Source organism: Python bivittatus, unplaced genomic scaffold (genome assembly GCF_059951505.1).
Source record: "Python bivittatus isolate LINGU-HERP-01145 unplaced genomic scaffold, Pbiv_v1 ctg000610_np1212, whole genome shotgun sequence".
Lineage (NCBI taxonomy): Eukaryota > Metazoa > Chordata > Lepidosauria > Squamata > Pythonidae > Python > Python bivittatus.
The window spans coordinates 48,865,012-48,885,369 of NW_028277088.1; the positions used below are offsets into that span (position 1 = coordinate 48,865,012).

Here is a 20,358-nt window from a genome sequence, read left to right on the forward strand (position 1 = left end):
TTTCTTCCATCGCACTTCTGAGGTGGAAGTCTCTCTATTTAGGTCACTAAAAGTTACATATGACTAAGGAGCTCCAAATAATGAGGATGCTACCAAATGTTTCTTCAGGGGAAAGATTTCTGTCCCCAGTGAAAAAATACTAAGCTATCCCTACCCCTTCATTGGTAAACAAATCCCACCAATTACCTAAATAATTTTTTAAAAACTTTTTAACGGTTACTGTGTTTTTCTAGCAGCACACATAGATAACGGCCATGAATACAGAGTAAGCTTAGCTTTAACAATGCGGCATTCTGTTTATGGCTATGCAATCATTTTCTAAACCCAACATTTGCCTTACTTGGCAATGACAGATGATTATTTCAGGAATCCCATTAATGTCCTGTGAAGCAATTATTGGACAGGACAGTTGGTCTTCAGAAAAGTGATGCAATCAGTTGTTTTTTTGAAAGAGCCCCTTTCTGTTCTTTGATAGCTTAAGAGTTGCCTTTCAGAAAACATTATTCATCTTGACAGGACTCGCGGGAATCAGGATAAATGCCTTTTTTCATCTTTAAACTCTGATTTATTAGGATGCTCAAGCCCTGATGAAAACGTAAGCATTTCCTCATGTATATGGGTCTTCGTGGTGGTGGTGGGGGGATGAGGTGAAAGACAAAGTGATCATAGCTTTGGGTAGTGCTCGAGCAGATGCTTGACTCCATTCCAATGATGGCTAGAAAATATTAAAGTTATATTTAATAATTTTAATAAAAGATTATGTTTTTTCATGGGGAATCTTTTCAGGGGGAAAGTAGACATGTGGAAAGGGAGCACACATTGAAGGTAAAGGTGTGTTTATTTATTTGATTTCTTCACTGCCCAATACTTTTTTTTTTCAAAATATGCAAGATAAGAAAAGGAAGCCTTGCGTTTATCAAATACAGTGTTTGGGGTCACACCTCAACTTAAGCCATAAACCAAATAAATCACATTTTGGCTTAACTTGATGGGTGAATCCAGGCTCTTTCTTTCCTTGACAATTAATACTTACTGAAGTTTTATACATTTCATCTCTTTCACCTTTAATGATTGGAATCATTGCCCTATCTTTTTTTTTTTTTTTGCTTTACATGATTAGCCAAGATCTTACTGGGTCTTTTACCATTCTCCCAGTATCTCTGTCATAAACATGTTAGCATAAATTCTGTCTGCTGTGATATTATAGTAGTTAATTCATATTTCTTTTTCTGTATTTCTCTGTACAAAACTGTAGATGGGCATCTAACCATCAGAGCCAGAGTGTGTGCCCATAAATGTTTCAATTCATCTTTCAAATTATTTTCCCTTTTATTTTTAATCTTATTTCTGTGTGATGCATAAGCAATAATTCTACCTTGAATGTACGCTTTATATGCTTCCCATTCAAAAATTCAGGCGCTTGATGTTTCTGAATTCAGATCAAAATATTGAAAGGTTTCTACCCACATTTGTTGTACAAATTCTTTATAATTCAACAGGGAAACATTAAGATACAAATTTCTCAATACCTTAACAGGTTTCTGACACACACATTTCAAGTAGTGTGTTTTCTCCTACTTTTCCACTATTTAGAGGAACTAGATAAGGATGTCCACTTTCACCCTTGCTTTTGAACATTTACGTGGAACCCTTGGCTTGTGCAATAGCCAAGGCGACACAGGAAGATCTACGGAGTAGTACACAACTCAGTTGAACACAAACTGGTTTTATTTGCAGACATTTTTTTATTTATTTCTAAACCTCACACTACTATTCCAGTGTTGATGCAAAGGATAGATGCCTTTAGTAAAATAGTAGGATACTCTATTAACTGGTCCAAATTGGAATTGATGCCAATAGGTGAAAATTTGGTTACCCATTCATTTAAGGAATATCAATTCCGTATTTGCACCAAATCTATTAAATATGAAGGTATGTATATACCAAAGGATATAACTCAGTTAGCAACAATATAAATGAAATATATAGAGAGGTTTCTTCAGATATTGATAGAGGTCATTAAACCTCACCCTTTGGGGAAAGGTGAATGCTCTCAAAATGAACATTATTCCCAGATTCATTTATATTCAGAGGAATTCCAATTTTTATATCTGGAAAATATTGTCAGTAACTAAATTCTTTGTTTAGAAAAATTTTATGGGATTCTTCAATTCTGAGAATATCTTTACAGAAAATGAAATTATCAATTAATGAGGGGATTCGGTCTTCCGAATCTGGAGCTATATCATCAAGCATTAAATACTGGAAGCCAACAAGTGGTGCTAATTTTCCAATTTGGGCAACTTTGGAATATACATATATAAAACCTTTGGTCAGATGGACAGTATTGGGATCTAATTATACTAAAACTCTAGTATCTCTGGAAACAATTTTGTCAGTTAGAAAGCTATGGAACATAATGTCTAATAAAAAAAGATTTGACCCTTTTTCTCATGCCAAATTGACTTTAAGGGGAAACCCAACTTTAAAAATTGGGAAAAAGATGGTGATATGGAAAAATTGGATGGAAGCAGGGATATTGACTTTGGACCAACTGATGGATGACAAAGATGAATTTTTAATGTATTCTGTCTTAAGAGATAAATATCATCTATCAGATGTAACCCAATGTCAATATTTACAGCTACATTTGTACTACATCCATTCTTTGGACCAGCAGCATTTTTAGCTTCTGAGACACCTGAGATATTAGAGCAACTTGTTAAATCCTTTAAAACTAAAAAGCCGGCTATTAGTTTTTATCGATATCTGTTATCAATAAATCAATTTGATATGCATAAACATTAAGATACCAATTTCTCAATACCTTAACCAGTTTCTGAAACACACATTTCAAGTACTGTGTTTTCTCCTACTTTCCCACTATTTAGAGGGGTGAATGGAATAAAGAATTAGAGGTCTGTATATTGCCTAGACAATGAGAGAGTATCTTAACTTCTATAGCAAGACTATCAATGGACCTTAAACTTATTGGACTCCACTGTGCCTGCATAGGAAAGGATTGTCAAAAACAGCATTTTGTTGGATATGTAATAAGGACAATGCCTCTTTAAAGCACATGTTTCTACAATGTCCTATACTTACCAAGTTTTGGGAGAAAGCAGTGGACTATATAGATATGATTGTGCAAAAAAAGCTAAAATTTTCAGAGGGTATTTTTTTGAACTATATACCTGGTACATGGAACTTGACAACTGGACAATGTAAATGGACTCTCTGTGCCCTTACTATGGCCAAAAGACTGATATTGCAGCATTGGAAAGGTAAATGTAAGGCCCCATTTATTCAATGGATTGAAGACCTGATTGCACTTGCCACTTATGAGTGGATTGCCTATAGACATAGACTTTGTATGGACAAGTATAATGAAATATGGGATTCATTTATACAAAATACAGTAGGTTAAAAAAAACATGATAGTCTTATAAATCTATTAGAAATATATATGTACTTGAATAATATTTGTATTAGATAAGTATATAGAATTGAATTGTTTATTGTTATAATGATATATTAACACTTTTTTCTCTTTGTTGTATTTTTTTCACTTTTTTGTTAAACCACTTTTATGTATTTAGCAGAGTATGCTAAAGGATGCTAGGTTCGCCCAAACTACACTTTCTAAAGCACGTTTGGATTACAAATAATTTAAAAACTATAGAGATCTTCTAAGCAGGAGAGCAACTAGACCATCTAGTGTGTATTCCTTCAATCTGGAGTGTGATTAAAGTGAAACACAAAGAAACAACTATAAGGATTTAAAATAATTAAAAGCAAATAACTTACCAAGATTTTGAACTACAAAAATTTAAAATGGATAAAGGGATCAGTTACATTTGGAATTGTTGACGTTTAAGTATTTTTGAATTCATTAAATAAATAATACATACCTCCATGGGAAAGAGGACTGTTTAAACTTTCCAAGAGAAATGAATGGTTGACTTTCTTAAATAAAGACAAAAGGAAAATTGCAAAAGATCATAGACTATAGAGCTATGGTGTGCTGAAGGGGATCAAAGAGTTAAGGATATAGAGAAAGTGGAGGGGGGAGAGAAAGGCTGTCTTGTTTGCTGCTTTTCCTTTCTGGTTTATAAATTAAAAGGGAGAAATGGCTGTCACTAGCAAAACAGTGGAAGAAGAGAGGAGAGGATCATTAACAGAGCAAATAATAGGGATTACAACACAGATTCTGCAAAGGATGTTTGAAGAATTGGGGGAGAGTGTTACAGTATCAATGACAGCTTCAGTTACTGAATCTTTTAAGAGAGCTGCTTACACTTGAAGGGAGAATGGAGGAAAGATTTGCAAACATAGAAGAAAAAAATGAATTAAAAAATTGGACAAATTAAGGGAAAAATAAAACTTTTGGAAACTAAGAGAGAAACAATAAATCAATAGATAGAAAAAGAACAACCTGGTGAGTATATTAAGGAGAGGTTTGTTGAAGTCTGAATAAATTTTTGGAATGGGATGAAAAAGACATGGATGCAGAAGTGGACAAGATGTACAGAATTAATACAAGATATGTAAAGTCAAGAAATGTACCAAGAGACATTGTACACCTTGTCAGGAAGAAGACAAGAGAGCAGGCTTTACAACAACTGTGTGAGAGAAAAAACACACTTTCCTGATGGATAAACTCAAACAGAAAAAGATACCATTCTGATGGGACAAATTGAAATGACTGATTAGATTTAAACAAAAAAAGATACTACTCTGTTGGGATGACCAGGGATAAAAAAAGAGGTACTTTCATAAAAGACTGGAAACTCTTTATGGACTTTTTGTTGAAATTGTATAAAAATGACTTGGTGATTTTTGGATTTGTTGATTAAAAAGTGTTCTGTAGTTGTTGGGCCCAGAAGAAGTAGAGTGAAGAGAATAAAGATGATGCCCTTGATGGAGCTATGCAGCTACTGTTGCCTAAGCAGAAAGGGCTAAAACATTTTTTAAAGTCCAGAACGTCCAGTCAACATTAAGAAGTAGCTTAGACAGACGCCTCCCTAATTCACTGAACTATAAGAAACAGGAGGAGGAACAGCACAATCAGACTTGCAAGATTCTGTTATTATAGCTAATCTCAATAAAAGTTACCCTGCCTGAGGAGTTGATTTCTTGGTCTGGTCTATCTAGTGGGGCTGACATAGAGCCTTCAATAAGTTAGCCTCTTCCTCTGGGGCTGGTAACCATGGAGCCTTCTCAGGACACCAAGAAGATACTTTAGTTGCTAGAACCTGATGAAACAGAACAGAAAATCAGTTTGTTTGCAGTACTGGTAAATCAGGCAAGAGCTGGCAAGTGAGGAATAGGCAGGGAAGATCAGATGTTCTTCCTTATCAATCTCAGCTGCATCAAGATGAACAGGGAATGGAGGGGTTTTGTATGTCCTTACCCAAGGTGTAGATACGACTACCTATATGGCCCCAGACCCAACACCTGCAACAATTATGGATTTCAGAACTGAAATATAAAACAATATTGCAGAAAAGGCAGAGGCAAACCACTTTTGTAATGTTGCCCAGAAAATGGCATGGATGGAATCATCAAAAATTGAGCAAGGTGGTCTTTATCTTAATTTGCAACATCCCATGGGTGGGTAGATGGAAGCAGACAGGGATGAATATATACTATGGTTTTGTTTCAAGTCTGCTTCTTTCATATAAATTACCTACTTGATTCAGAGTGTTTCTTATCTTAAACAGAATATCAAAGAGGTTCTATTTGCATTCGCCAAAAATGAGCCTTCTGTAAAAATATGAATGTCAAGTCTTTTGAGTGCCATTATTTATACAATATGGTGCAAATAGTGTGCTCATATGTGTGTGTCAGAGACAGAGAGAAAGCAAATATGATAGTGCCCCTCCCCCGTCCCATATGTTGGAATCCAGCTATAGTCCTTGGACGTGCTGGCTGAGGGTGATAGGATCTGTAATCTAAAATATATGTAAAGAGCTAGGTTGAGAAAGTCTGCCCTAAAAGGTCTTAAGGCTGTAATTTTTGTGGCATGAGAATTACATAATTAACCCTCTGAAATTTTCCCTCAATGTAATTGAAAAGCAAGTAATGATGGGAATATTTTGCTTCAGAAACCAAGTCTATTTTCTTAAATCTAAAAGTGCTTAATGGTTGGCCAGCATTAAATGTTGGCATAGCTTTGAAACCGGCATGCGTGACAGATATACTTTGAAGCGGATTCATATTTATAGCTAACACCATTTCATGCCTAGCAGTCCCACCTACTTTGAATCCTTTTCCACAACCCAGTAAATATTAAAACATGTGTATATTTTATGTAGACCAAACTTGGATTTACTTTTTCAGAGGTGGATACAAATTCCAGAAACCATGTTAGGTCATTGGCAACTGAGTCAACAATATTGCTACAGTATATCCATAAAAGTTCCTTTCCTCTCCAAATGTTCTTAAAATTGGGCCATTTAATTGAAGCACAGACAAAACTTCATTTTTTTCCCTTTTATTCTTGGACCTCAAAGGCTGCAGTGGACATGATAGTTGCTGGAGGGCTTTGGGGAGGGGGCACAGTAAAAACAGATACGTTAAATTTCCCAGAGTTTTCACAAGCCTACTTGGAGATCTTTTTTGGGAGAGAGGAGAGAAGAAACTCAAAAATGTTCTGCCAAAAATTGACATTGTACCACCAAATTTGGATGGCATATTTTTAAAGAAGAGGAGTGACCCTCTAAAACAGCTTTGCTCAACTTCAGCAACTTTAAGATGTATGGACTTCAACTCCCAGGATTCCCCAACCAGCATGCTGGGGAAGTCCACACATCTTAATGTTGCTGAGGTTGAGAAACACTGCTCTAAAGTTGCCTTGGATCTTCTTTGTGCCATCACATTAAATTCAAACCCCTACTGAATGCTGTAAAGAAATGAAAAGAAAAAGATGGCTCACTCAGATATTTAAATTTATTAAAATATATGCCCTAAAAAAGCCCTCAGAGATTTGAAGCGGAACCCACATTTCTACCTCCACACAATGCTTTAGGCCAACCATTTCCAAAGCCTTGTCATATCACTCACACTTGAATTCGTGCCTTCACCTCTTCCTCCCACACTTTGCGAAGCCAACTGCTTCACATTTCGGTGTTGCAAACCTAAATGCAGGTGTGACCATAACTCTCAAGTGCTCCATTTGAAACTGGCTGCCAGTGATTAATCAATTCACAGCCTAGATAATTAGATCATGAATTCAATATATTATAGTGTTGTAGTCCTAGCAACTTATGGTACACTTATTTGATCTTGCTTGTAAAAAATATTTCAAGATATTGTACATTACTCTATCAAAGCATTTAGCATCACATGGACAACCACTGACTACTATGGCTAAAACCATTGCAACCCACTGTTAATTTGTGGGTTTATAAAATGCAAGGTGTTATTGTTTTTCCTAAATGTCCTTTTATCACAAGTACTGTTTGGCTAAGAAATGTTCAAATGAGATAGAAGTAATACTCGCCTCACATTGCCATTTCACACCACCAGTGTCACCTTCTTCTCAGAAAAATAACTACCATATGTCTTCGCTTAAAAACAAACTGGCAAAGAATTATTTCCTACTTAAGTTTTGGACAGGAATAAAGTTAGGACTGTAGCTTCTCTAGAGATAAGAATAACTCTGTTGGATCAAGCCAAGCCCCTTCTTAGAGGAGCATGTTGTTTCTCACAATGTCCAGCCAGATATCTTTGTTGTGTTCAGAAGCAGGAAATAAAAATCTATTCCTCTCTCACCATTGCTCCCCTGCCAGTGGTATTTGGAGGCATGCTGTTCCCAATTTGGAGGTAACTCTGAATCATCAGAGCTAATATGCCTTAAGAGACCCGTCTATGAATTAGCCCCTCTCCTTTTAAAGCCATACAAAACAGTGGTTATCACCACATCTTGTGCTAATTCTCTGTGTGAAAAAATATTTTTTTTCTGTTCTAGATCTCATTCCAATCAGCTCATTGGATGATCCCTGGTTCTAGTGTTTTGAGAGAGGGAGAAAAATCTATTTCTATCCAATTATCCATGCCATGCATACATCTTGATCCTATTCCTTGCTCATTCACTTTTTTCCTAAGCTGACCCATGACTCTTAAATGTACTCAATAACTTTTTAATGAGGAACTTTGTCAAAGATTTTTTAAACGTCCAGATGTATCACCACTTTTTATGTGCCTTTTCTTAGGCACAGTCTTTTGGGTATAAAGGAACTGGGATTCATTAAGGTATCCTGGACATGAATATAAGAGTAACCAAAGTCCCACATTATATTACAATTAATTCTCTTTTGCATGTTTCCCTAATTTCTTTCACTATATTGAAGTCACCACCAGTACTTTGATAGGCAAAAGCATATGTCTGCTACTTATGGCCAGCTTTGTTAACTGTAATAATCTATGAAGGGATCCAATCTTCCAAAGTTTTCTAGTACATTAGATTTTATCTCCTTTTCTATATAAAGAGCAACACTTCCTCCATGATGTCTTTTTCTTTTTTATAGAGTTTGTATCCAGGGATGACTATATATATATCCCACTGATGGTTTGTTGTTTCATCCATTAAATTTGCATTCTTGTTTGCAACCACACACTAACTTTCCCATCTTGGCTTGGAGATCTAAAGCATTGGTATAGAAGTATCTGTACACCATGTCACTTTTCATATGTTGTTGTCTTGAGCATTTTTATGGCCTTTCCATTCCTTGATCTGCCTATTAAGGAATATTAGTCTGATCCTTCAAAATACCTCCAAATCAGATGCTGTCCAGCATTTGTCAACTTTCCCCCAAAGATCAGTTTAAATCTGGTCTGCCATCCTTTTAATAGTATGTGCCAGCAGTATGATTCCATTTTGGTTCATGTGGAGTCCATCTTGCTTGTACAGGTTCAGCTTGTCCCAAGATGTTCTCCAGTGCTGAATCTCCTCTCCTGGCATCATTGTCTCATCCACATGTTGAGATCCCTAAGCAGTGCTTGTGTAGCTGATTCTCCACATGGAACAGGTAGCATTTTTGAGAATGCTAATTTGGCAGTCCTGGACTTCAATGTGCTACTTGCAGCCAAATTCAGCTTCTAGGACTGGCACCATGATTGTTGTCTCCTTCCCAGCACTATCCAAGAGCTTACCTAGAGGACATGTGATATGTGTATTCTTTGCACCAAGCAGGCAAATCAACATACAAGCTAGATGCCCATCACAAATTCATCTCTCTGTGTTTCTCATGATAAAATTACTTACAACCAAAAGTGCTTAACCCTCCTGAGGAGTATTTCAGTAAGAGAGGATATGGTTTAATCACAAGGATTGGGTTTGTCCTACAGGAACCTCATTCTTGAAATGATGTTTTCCTTCCTTCCTTGCAGCAAAGGAGTTATCATCTTGAGGCTAAGATGAAACTGTGAGATAAGAGTGGTATTCCAAAATGGAATTCCCCTTGTGAGATGTTGCGTCCTCTTCAAAGAAATTAGAAGTCAGAATTCAAACATATAAAATTTTAGCAAGATGCAATAAATGTAATGTGTGTGATGAAAATAAATTGAGTCATTTAAAGGTGATCCACTGAAATCAGTGACTAACTTACTGAAAGTATGACTAATTTTGAATCTAACCCAATATCATTTCCCACTTCTCCAAAGGATTTTAATTAACTTTAATATTTTACCTTTCAAAACAGAAATTCATTTACAATTTTAACATTAGTTAGAACGTGGTGTGGGTTTGTGCAAGAGAAGACAGTAAAGGGAAAATTGGAAGAATAGAAAAATACGTGAATGTTTCAGTGAAGGTACTGATGCATTAACCTAAAGATAGTGATTGCTTCAGGCTTATGAAGCTAAATTATGAGACCAGTTACAAAGCTGCAGATCATGGGCCATGTTCAAACAGTGAAAAATGTGCTGTCCCTAAATGATGACTCATAGTGATGGGGTATGTTCACTGATTTCTCTTCTCTCAGACCTTTAATACTTTTGAAACTAGGTAAAACTTTTAATGTTTCGAGATCCCATTGTACTAAAACTCAGATGCCTAGGAAGAAAGAATCAGGATACTTTTAAACCTTATTATTACATAAAATGCTATATCCTCAGGATGAATTAAGAGCGATAATGCCTACAGCAGTGCTTATTATTTGGCTATAAAAATGGGTTTGTAGCTTTTAGAGATCCACTTCAGTCCGAACAGTGTGATTATCTATGTTGCTGCAGTACATAATTCATGCTTCTGTAATGCTGAATGCAAGAAGCTTTTGTGTGATAGTTTTGTGTAATCTTTGCACAGCTGGAATTCAGCAATTTAACAGGTCACTTCTGACCTCTGTTCAGTGTTGTCATAGGGTGCTGAAATCTGTGGAAATGTTAAGATTTCTTCTAGCCTAGATCCTGATTGCTACTTTTCACCTTGTAGCTGATATCTTTTGTTTAATATATTTACAGAAATATGCTTTCTTCCCTTGTGGTATGTTTTTCTCATAGCAAAAGAATCTGCAACAGCTTTTGCTCTTGTGATTATTTTTCCTGCTTTTTTTAGGGTGAAAACTTCTGTAGCACTTTATATGGGACAGATTGTTCTTTCCCCGGCGGAATACTCTTCATCCAGAATTACTGCAAACTGTGTTCATAGCATGCCCTCGTCCGATCCATGCTGTGGAACGTCTTTCTAAATAACCACATGCAGAATTATCTTCAACAATGGCTAGTTCAAATTACAGCCACACAGTGGGATGTTCAAACATGTTATGCTTCTAGGCACATATCTGAGATTATAATGCCATAATCCCTTTGTAGTTCTAGTTTTTGAACATCCAAATCAACATTTGCCAGCCTGGTTCTTTTCAGAAGTGCTGGAACTACACTTCCCAGAATTTTCACCAGCATAATCTGGAAGATCCAGATTGGAGAAAACTGATCTAGATTATAGCTCTTGAACTGATTTTGAATAGAACGTTTAAAGAAATATCTGTATGTCAGAAGTCATTGGCAAGGCATCAGTCAGCCAAGTACACCAGCAAGAGTGAGCTCTCCTTCCCATAGTAATTTCTTGGATGAGAAGGAATAGGAGGGGAGGAAAGCAAATGAAATAATAAAAAAAGAGTTAGCCCTCCTTCCCATATTTGCTTTAGTTTCATTCATTTGGCTTCAGCTCCACCAAATGCCAACCCTCAATACAAAAAACTCATTGATGATCAATGTGTTAGGTGCATGCTGGATACACGAGGTTGTACCTCATGCAGTGGTGAAAGCTGGCAAAAACAGTTTTAAGGAGTTCAGAGGTCCTAAACTGGGGTGTCTTGTAACCTTCTTTCTGCTTTAGCTCAGTAATCATATCATAATTTAAATTTAAAGATAATCAGATAATGGGATTACACTTTTTTAGGAGAAACAGACTTATTTTTTAATGGACAAAAAGAGAGAAATGTGTACATTGTATTGAAGTCTGGTTTTGCTTTATGGTATTTTATTGTAGATCAAGGAAAAGCTTTGATTTTCAATACTTTTGTATTTTCTGTAATTTTCTAACTTATTTTCATCTAAAATGTATACGTAGTAGGATCTCAGTGTTTAATTTAGCCTATATAGCTGCGCCTTTAAAAGTGGTGTATAAGAATCAGTGTTAAGAGCAAATGAAAAGTGATTTCTACTTATTTAAATTATCATTTGTCAAAAGATCCAGTTAGAAGTCCATCTGGTTCCCTATTCCAATGGTGAGCAATCAATTAAACAATCCTGATACAGTTGCGCAATAGTGTTGAATCTGATTTTTACAAGGAGTTCAGCTGACATCAATCATGATAGAGCATAGAGATACATGGACCTGGGATATGTATACGTGGGGTTTTTCAATCACCAAGACAAGGAAGGTGACACTATACAATCAATTTTATTAGAAGACCATACATTTAAACATTTATGGAGTATAAAGTATTTTTAAATGTGTAATGATGACCCAAAACATTCACAGCTTAATTCATACAATATAGTATATTGCACATTACATGTTTTGTTCATCAGATCTACACTGTTGGGCAAGTATATGTGTAATTTTTGGAATGTTGGCCAACTTGTATAACTTGTTCTCACAGCACAGTATGGTTTTGTCCAATGCAGCTCCTTTACACAAGGGCCCTGCATGACTGGTTATCTGAGAAAAATCCTACTGAACTCAGATTTATTACTGAGTGCAGTGGGCTAAAGATAACTTTAGGACTGATGGTGGACTTGAACTTGCTTTCTCTCCTTGGTCCTGTTCCAACGTCTTCAGCACTGCACTGTATCACACTGAGCAAATATGCTCAGATTGTTTTTCTCTAGGGTTTCTGGGTTACAACAGAACATTTCAAAATAATTATTTAATTGGAGAAACACAGATTTAGTACTTTTCTCATGTTCTGCCCATTTTAAAAATCAGTATCCTAGTTTCCTACATCAGGTTAAAGCAAATCCTGACATAAGCTTTCAGATCAAATCATGAAAACTTTCCCCCCTTTTTCTCATAATGTGACAGAATGAGGACAGGTGAAATTTGATTTGGCTATAAGTATTGGCTTCATAATGCAGGCAGTTTTCATTGCCTCATGTCACAGTTATAAAGCCAAATCAGACTGAGAGCTGGAAGCATTATCTGAAATCTGCCTTGCCATCATGATATAGCCAAAAATAATTGTCTATTCTGGTGGTATCTGAAGCCAAATCATAGTGAGATTAATGGTTCCTGTTTTTTATCCTGTTTATATATATAAACAGGATTCTAAAAAAAGATAAAAAATAATACAAACTAATATAAAGTAAAGGAGAAAAGAGAAAAAGAAAGAAAGCAAAGAGAAAGCAAAAAGTGCAAGCGAAGAAAAAAAGTTAAAGCAAAATAGAAAAGAAAGAAAAAAATACAAAGCAGCGGCTTCCGATATTCTTGACAGCAATTATAAGTACAGTTACATTTTAACCTCTATCTCTAAAGTTATGTCATAATGCTCTTCTTTCTATAATCTAGCCTGTCTAATCATCAAAACCATAAATCACAAGTTCATTTTTTAAAAATTTTTACACAAAAAGTCCATAAGAGGTTTCCAGTCACCAATAAATGTAGACAGTCTCCTTTCTCTAATCAAAGAAGTTAATTTATCCATTTCAGCAAGATCTGTCAATTTCACCAGCCATTCCTCCATAGTGGGCAGTGTCAAATCTTTCCATCTCTTGATTAAAGGGTGTTGTTCTTATGTTAGCATCTTGTGGGTAAAATTATAAGAAAAACAGTGTATACCTGCAAGGGGCAAATGCTGATGAAATTTTTTAATGTACAGTATATTTAATTGAGCCTGCCTGCCTGCCTGCCTGCCTGCCTGCCTGCCTGCCTGCCTGCCTGCCTGCCTGCCTGCCTCCCTCCCTCCCTCCCTCCCTCCCTCCCTTCCTTCCTTCCTTCCTTCCTTCCTTCCTTCCTTCCTTCCTTCCTTCCTTCCTTCCGACTTTCCGACTATACTTATTTAGTCTTGTCATAATTTGTGCTACAATCAAACTTTTAAAACTTTTTTTTAAATATGGATGTTGCTATTTTTTGGCCAGTTATTCTTCTCTGCTCGCAACTTTTCAAGTGGAAAAAATTAAATGATTTTCCTAAAGTACCACATATAGCCTGAACCAAGATAATAGACCCAATCTCCCTCTGTTCCTCCTGTTAAATATAGTTTTTCAAACTGTTTGAAAAGCCTGAATCCCTTGAAACTGATGAAAAATGTTGGCTTCACTTCAAGGCAGGATATACATGAGCTACTGTCAAATGTTTATGTACCTCATTATATGGTAATAAAAGAACGTTTCAGGTCAAAAGTCAGTTATCAGCCAAAGCTTCATTAACTGTAAAACCTAGCTGCAGAATCACTCAAGATTCCTTATTTTCTCTGCCAGCCTTTAAGTAGTTTGAATAAATCAATAGCTCCACCTACTGGCAGTTAAAGATGAAATATGGAAGTGCAATTTCAACACTTCCAATGGTCCTCAAACTTGATGTATGTGGCTGGATCAAGAGTGGCACCATGAAATGTTCCTTTGTATGTTTGTGCATAAATGTGCAGGAAAAAGTATGTATTAAGGAGATGTTTCTGAACAGCAACAACAAAAAAAAGAAATTAAAAAAACAGCATTCAGTTCTATGGACAAAATAACTGCAAAACAAATGGTTGTATTCATGAAGCAAACTAGACAGGACAGGTATTTCGAAGCAGGAATGATGCAAAAAACAAGATTTCAGTGCCTGAAGTATAAATAAAGGGAAGGCAATCAAGACATACCCTGATTTGTGATGGGTAAACTCTCTGCACTTGTATATGAATCAGAAATTGGGCACATCCTTGAAGAATGCTTGGGAAAATACTTGTTTATTTTCTAGCATTTATTATCAGCTTCCGATTCTTAGCATCTGCATTCTTTTTTAAGATATGCATTCCAGAAGAGACCTATCTTTTTCAAAGGAGCACTAAAGCCTACTTAAATTATCCCTACATTGAGACCCAGATTATACACTGCATTTTCCATTGTATTTGCCAGTAATAACCTATGCAGACTGGGAAGGATGGATATCATAATGCAATAGCACTTGGGACTCAAAGCTGGGTAAATTTGGTGTATGGAAATGAGAGACAATTACTACACAACATTTTAATAGTAGGGCCAAATAATTTAGGAATAAGTGAGGAAGCAGAATGCATTAAATTTAATTTATCAAACATGTATACTACAGGTTAAAATAGTACTACTGAAATCCATTGGATTAAAGTGTGACAATTAACCCCTTAATCAGTTGTAATTTATCTCAAAGAGCAAGAGTTATTTTAAAGAGTCATTTTGCACTGACTATAATTAACTGGCAAAGCTTATGGTGGATTATTGGTTCCATTTAATGATGAAGCTGAACAGATGCTTATTTTCCATGAAAAATAAAATATCAGAAAAAAGCATTCCAGAAGGAAATGCAGGGTGGCCTTTCTCTCTAACAGATGTAACCAGAAGGTTATAGTAGAAAAAGAAGTAAAGGGATTAAGGTCTGGTGCAAATGGGCAGGAGTTTTCCAGGGGAAGTAAAGTAAAGAAGCTAACTTAAGATCTGGCCACAGAGTTCTGTAACTGGAAGAATTTAAAAGCAGAAGTAATAGGATCTCCAGAGAGGTGAAGATCCTACCGAGAAGAAGAGATTAAGGACCATAAGTCAGAACTGGAGGCCTCGAAAAGGAAGTGTGTCTTTCCCAAAGAGTAGAGAGGCAAGAAATGAAGCTTAGTAGAGCCAGGGAAGACATAAGTCTACTGGAGTGGATGGGCATAACCAATTTAATAAATAATAATAATAATATAAACAAGCTATGGAATTGTGGGCACTGGAAACAGATGCACCAAGAAATGCAGAGGGAAGAAACAGAGGAGCAGAAGAGGCTTAGCCTGAAGGCCCAGTTAGGAAAAAGAGAAAATGGAAAAGGTTAGTCTAAGAAAACAAAGAAAATAAAAGCTTTTAAGTTAGGAGAGAGAGAAAGACTTCCTGTAAATAAGAGGTAAAAGGAAGAAAGGGGGAACGGTGTTCTCCCTGCAGCACTTTGTTCAGCTATACCTTACAGCTAAGAAGGAAAGAGGACAGCTAGGGTGAAAAAGAGTCAGGAGGTTGGTTGACAGTTTGACTGTAAAGAAATCACATATCAAAATATTTTTCTGTTGGATGCTCGAAGGGAAGGGTAGAGATTCCAAGTAGGCCAGGTCAGAAAAAAAGTCTACAAGTTTGACTGGATGTAGGCTATAGTAACAGAATCTTGAAAGCTTGACTGAGTTTTCCCTTTCCTTCCTCTTATATTCTAGTGACAAGGTGGAGCCAGTCTTTCTCACACTTTCTCTGTCCCCTAGGCATTGTTTCTGTATAGTTTTTCCAAGGTCATCTCCCTGGCACCCTACTGTAGCGGCTTGTTTCAAGTGAATTGGATAGGAGCTGGAGGGACCTTGCTTGGGTGAATTGTTGGAAAGCCAGTTCCCTGAACTCAATACAAGCTATTGTGTTATAGCAGAAGCTCCATTATATGCAAAAGATTTGCATTTATAAGCAACATTTGGGATTGTAATCCATGCCAGAAAACAAACAAACAACCCAGTGATGTATCAGCTGGCTTCAGGTATTGATCCTGTTGCCATATTGCACAGCAATTCCTGATTTTGGAAAGCAAAGTCTTACAGAAGAATATGCAGCACTGAGCAATGAGAAACAGGAACAAAGCCTTCCTCAACCTCTTCTGTTAAGCCCAGGGGCTTCAGCACCACAGAAGATGGTATGCTCTCCTCTTGGCCCAGTTTTCTTGATGATTTTTGCTGTTTATGTTTGACTAATATCTAACTGGCAAGTTTAACAATAAAAAGAAGTCTAAGAAAGGTAATCCCTGAAATGGCAGAGGAATTAAGGATTACATGGATGAGTCAAGGTCAGCTGATACCACATCCTGCCCTGGCAGTGAAGAAGAGATGGCAGAGGAGGAAAATGCCTCATGAGAAGGTACAAAAGCCGAGTGCCACCTGAGAAGAAGTCTTGAGGTTGACTTGCTAGGAAATCTGATTAGGCAACTCAAACAAGAACCAAAGGAAGAATGGGATAAATCAGCTACTTTGACTGGCAGGTATGTTTTGTACCAATCTGTCTTTTCAAGTTTCAGAGTCAAATTAGAGGAATTAGGAAAAATGCAGAAAAGGCTAATCTAATTAGGTATCTTACCTCAAGATTTAACAGCAAGCTACCAGGTTTAAAACTTTCAGATAATGATGTGGAATGCATCTTTTCTCCTAGGTTCAGTCAAATGCAAAAACCAAGAACTATACAAATAAGATTTGTAAATGAACAGGTGAAAGAAAAAATTTACAAACCGCTCATAGACTAAAAAAAGATCAGTTGGGATGGTGAAAAATTGTTATTTTTTTCAGGATATTAGTCCTGCCATGCTACAGAGAAGAAAAGCCTTCAAACCTCTGAGAGAAGAATATTAAAAAAAGGAACAAGATATAAATGGGGGCTCCCTTCAAGCTAATTGTATTTCAACCACAAGGAGCATACATTATTTCTCATGGGATGCAGTGAAGGCAGTAATAAAAAATGAATGTGTAAGTCAAATGAGCAGGATCAAAAAAAAAAAAAAATCTGCACGGACAAAGGATGTATTATCTTCAAAAATTAAGGATTTATGGATAAAATATAATAGGATATTATGGATAAAATATAACAGGTCCTGTTAATATATGTAATCAATTAGGAATGAAAAGAAAAAGTTCAATACTTTAGAAGCTGAAAAAATATCAACCCACATTTTATTTTTATGAAATTGAAAATAAAAACCCAAGATTATTGGCAAATGAGTTTTAAAAAACTAACCAAAAAAGAGATATATACAGGCAATAAAACTTATTAAAGGTCAATATATATACTAAAATACAGAAAAAAGTTTGTAGAATTTTTAAAATAATTATAGGCTTCTAAAAAGCCTGTAATAGAGAGAAGAAAAAAAACCCTAACAAATATTTGGATAAACTGAATTTTCCAGAATTACCTTTAACTGATACTCAATACTTGGACTTTCCTTTTTCTCAACTAGAAGGTGATAAGATTTTTAACAATATTAAAAATGAAAAACCTCCAGTCTTGATGGGTTAACATATGAATTCTATAAAGCATTTAAAAATACTCTTATTTAAGAATTTTTATTTTTATCATTAAGCAATGGACCATCAGGGAGGTCAGGGAGATCTTCCGTTATCATAGCACCATACTAAAATAATTTTAATTCCTAAACGAAGTAAAGAAGTAGAAGTATCTTCCTACAGAGCTATAACCCTACTTAATCTTGATTATAAATTATATTCCAAACTACTAGCCTGTCAGTCTTGTCAAATTAAGTATAAGAAAAATTATACATCCCAATCAATTAGGTTTCATTCCAAAAAGAAATATATCTAACCCCATCAGAAAATTGCTAAATACTATTCATTCTTGTAAAATTAAAAAGTCTTCTCTATCAGCAATCTCATTAGATATCTAAAACTTTTAATTGTGTGGAAGAATTATTTCTAAAACAGTCTTTTTAAAGATTTCAGCTTTTCAACATGATAGGTTACATTTATAATATGCCCAAAGAAGTTAGAGTAATAACTAAACCAAAAGGAGAATTTGTTCCAGAGCTGAGATTATTCCATATTTTTGAGGGAGATAATTCTAAACTACACAAAAAAAAGCTTATTGTATTCTTACACCTGGCTGCTAAATCAATAATTGCTTAAAACTGGAAATTTTTAGATAGCCTATCATTGAACAATTGGTGTACTTATGGAAAAAGTTACTGATACAATTTGAATCATATTTTTATCAGATCTAGAAAGGTTGCATAAATTAGATTAGCAATAATAATTCTTCTTTTGATAAATTTAGTAATATATGTAAAGTATGGTGGAATGTTAAAATATACTGTTCTGGATTATTATCGTGTATTCTTGTTTCTTTCTTCTTGCAGAATATTAAAAATGAAATATAAATATAAAAACCCACCAACTTCCCCCTCCCCCAAACTTTCATTAAACCCAGCCAACATGCATTGGGTCCTCTTTAGACACTAAAGGCTGGCTCAAGCAAAGCTGTTGATTTGGCTGTCACTAGTCCTAATAGATAGTTCTGCTCTGTGTCTGTCTCTCTCCTTCTCTACCAGGAGAGTCCCATTTGATACACTTTGATATGAGCAGGTGTTCTAAAAGTCTGGCACATGATTACAATTGGTAGTTAAATGCCACAATGTGTTACATGCCAGGGAGTTAAATGAGTGTACTTGAGAGGATTTGAGTACACAATATAATCATCCATCCATTCCTTTTTATTTTAAACAAGATAATATTTGTTAAGGAAAGCACTCGGGGAGTTTCCTGACGTGATGGGAAATTCTGTCAAGGCTCTAACCACCTACTGGAACCTAGAGGTGGCAGTGGCATTAGACAAAATTGCACCTGAATGTCCTCTCCTGGTTTGCTGACCCAGAACCTGACCAAACATAGGTAAGAACCTATATTCAGACCTACACAAAAGCAGTGAAATGTCGATATTTCTTTGCTCTTACTGCATCCACAGATTGCTGCCCAGCAATCTTTTTAAAAATGACCTGGGTAGGAGTACCATCAAAGGGGCATGAAGAAATTTCTAGGCATCTGGAGGACAAAGTCACTCAGATTTGCTTGAAGCTTGACCTTCCTTTCTCCCTCCCTCCCTCCCTCCCTCCCTCCCTCTTTCTCAGTACTCCCTGGTGCTCTGAATTTAGATTGAGCAGAGTTTTCAAGAATTTGGCAGGAGCCAAGCTTAAGTTTTTTTTAAAGAGAATGTTTTACTCACAAGTTGGAGGGCGAAAAAAGATGTATTGATTTAATTAGCAAAACAAAACTGCACTAAAGTGTTGCCTCATTCCCCCATGTTTCTTTGATGAGTAATTTCTTTTACATTCTTTTGTACAAGTATCTATAGTGATGTTAGTGATGCCTAATCACTGGAGATCTTCCTGAATCTGTCCTCATGTAGTGACCACCATTCCTTGCATCCATGCTTCTGGTAGGTCACCACATCATGTAGCATTCTAGGACAGGGAAATAATGGTGGCTATCTAGGACCTATCATATGGAGCTACCACATCAACCACCTGAGACAGTGGCAGGGAGAAGGAATGAAAACAGGCCACAACTAGTAAAGGGAAGGAAATATTTAGTACTTTCAATGAACTCTTACTACCCTAAGTCAGGGGTTCCCAACCTGGGGTGCCCACATGCCAGGGGGTGCGAGATGGAATTTCAGGGGGTGCAACAAAGAGTGGCTTGTGTCTCTTAGTAACAAGTCATGAGTCATCACTCAGCCAGCTGCCAATGTGCCTTGAGCAGTGGTGGTAGGTGGTTGTGTTGCATAGATATTAGTCTCGTTGTTTCTTTAATCAAAAGGAGAGAATAACAGAATTAACATATAAGTAAAGTAAATAACAGATTGTCAGAATATTGCTTTTAAAATCATTATAACACAACATCTGACACAATCATTGTATATTGTTTCACTCATAAATTCACAATTGCGAGAGTTCATTAAGTATTTCACCCCTCGGGGCCTCTCAGCTCGCCTGTTGCCTCTGCTCATACGCACTATGAGACAGGAGGTAATGTTTGTCCCAAGTACACTCCAGTCTCCCACTGCCGGAGTTGAGAGAGACATAAACTCCTTTGTGTATGTTCGTTTCTCCATATTCTGGTAGTCCAATCTATTCATTCACTCACACTAGCAAGGTATGAGTTTATTGGTAGTGAAATTGAC

The 20,358-nt window shown here is 36.2% G+C and overlaps 1 protein-coding gene across 2 annotated transcripts in view; it reads left to right on the forward strand.

Moving 5' to 3' along the window:
- The first annotated feature begins 497 nt into the window (after positions 1-497).
- Positions 498-20,358, forward strand: part of NPSR1 (neuropeptide S receptor 1) — a 103,833-nt gene continuing 83,972 nt past the window's right edge. For both annotated transcript variants that reach the window (XR_015797721.1, XM_088149971.1), the window contains exon 1: positions 498-595. The gene's annotated coding sequence lies outside the window, so the exon portion shown is untranslated. The remainder of the gene's footprint in view (positions 596-20,358) is intronic.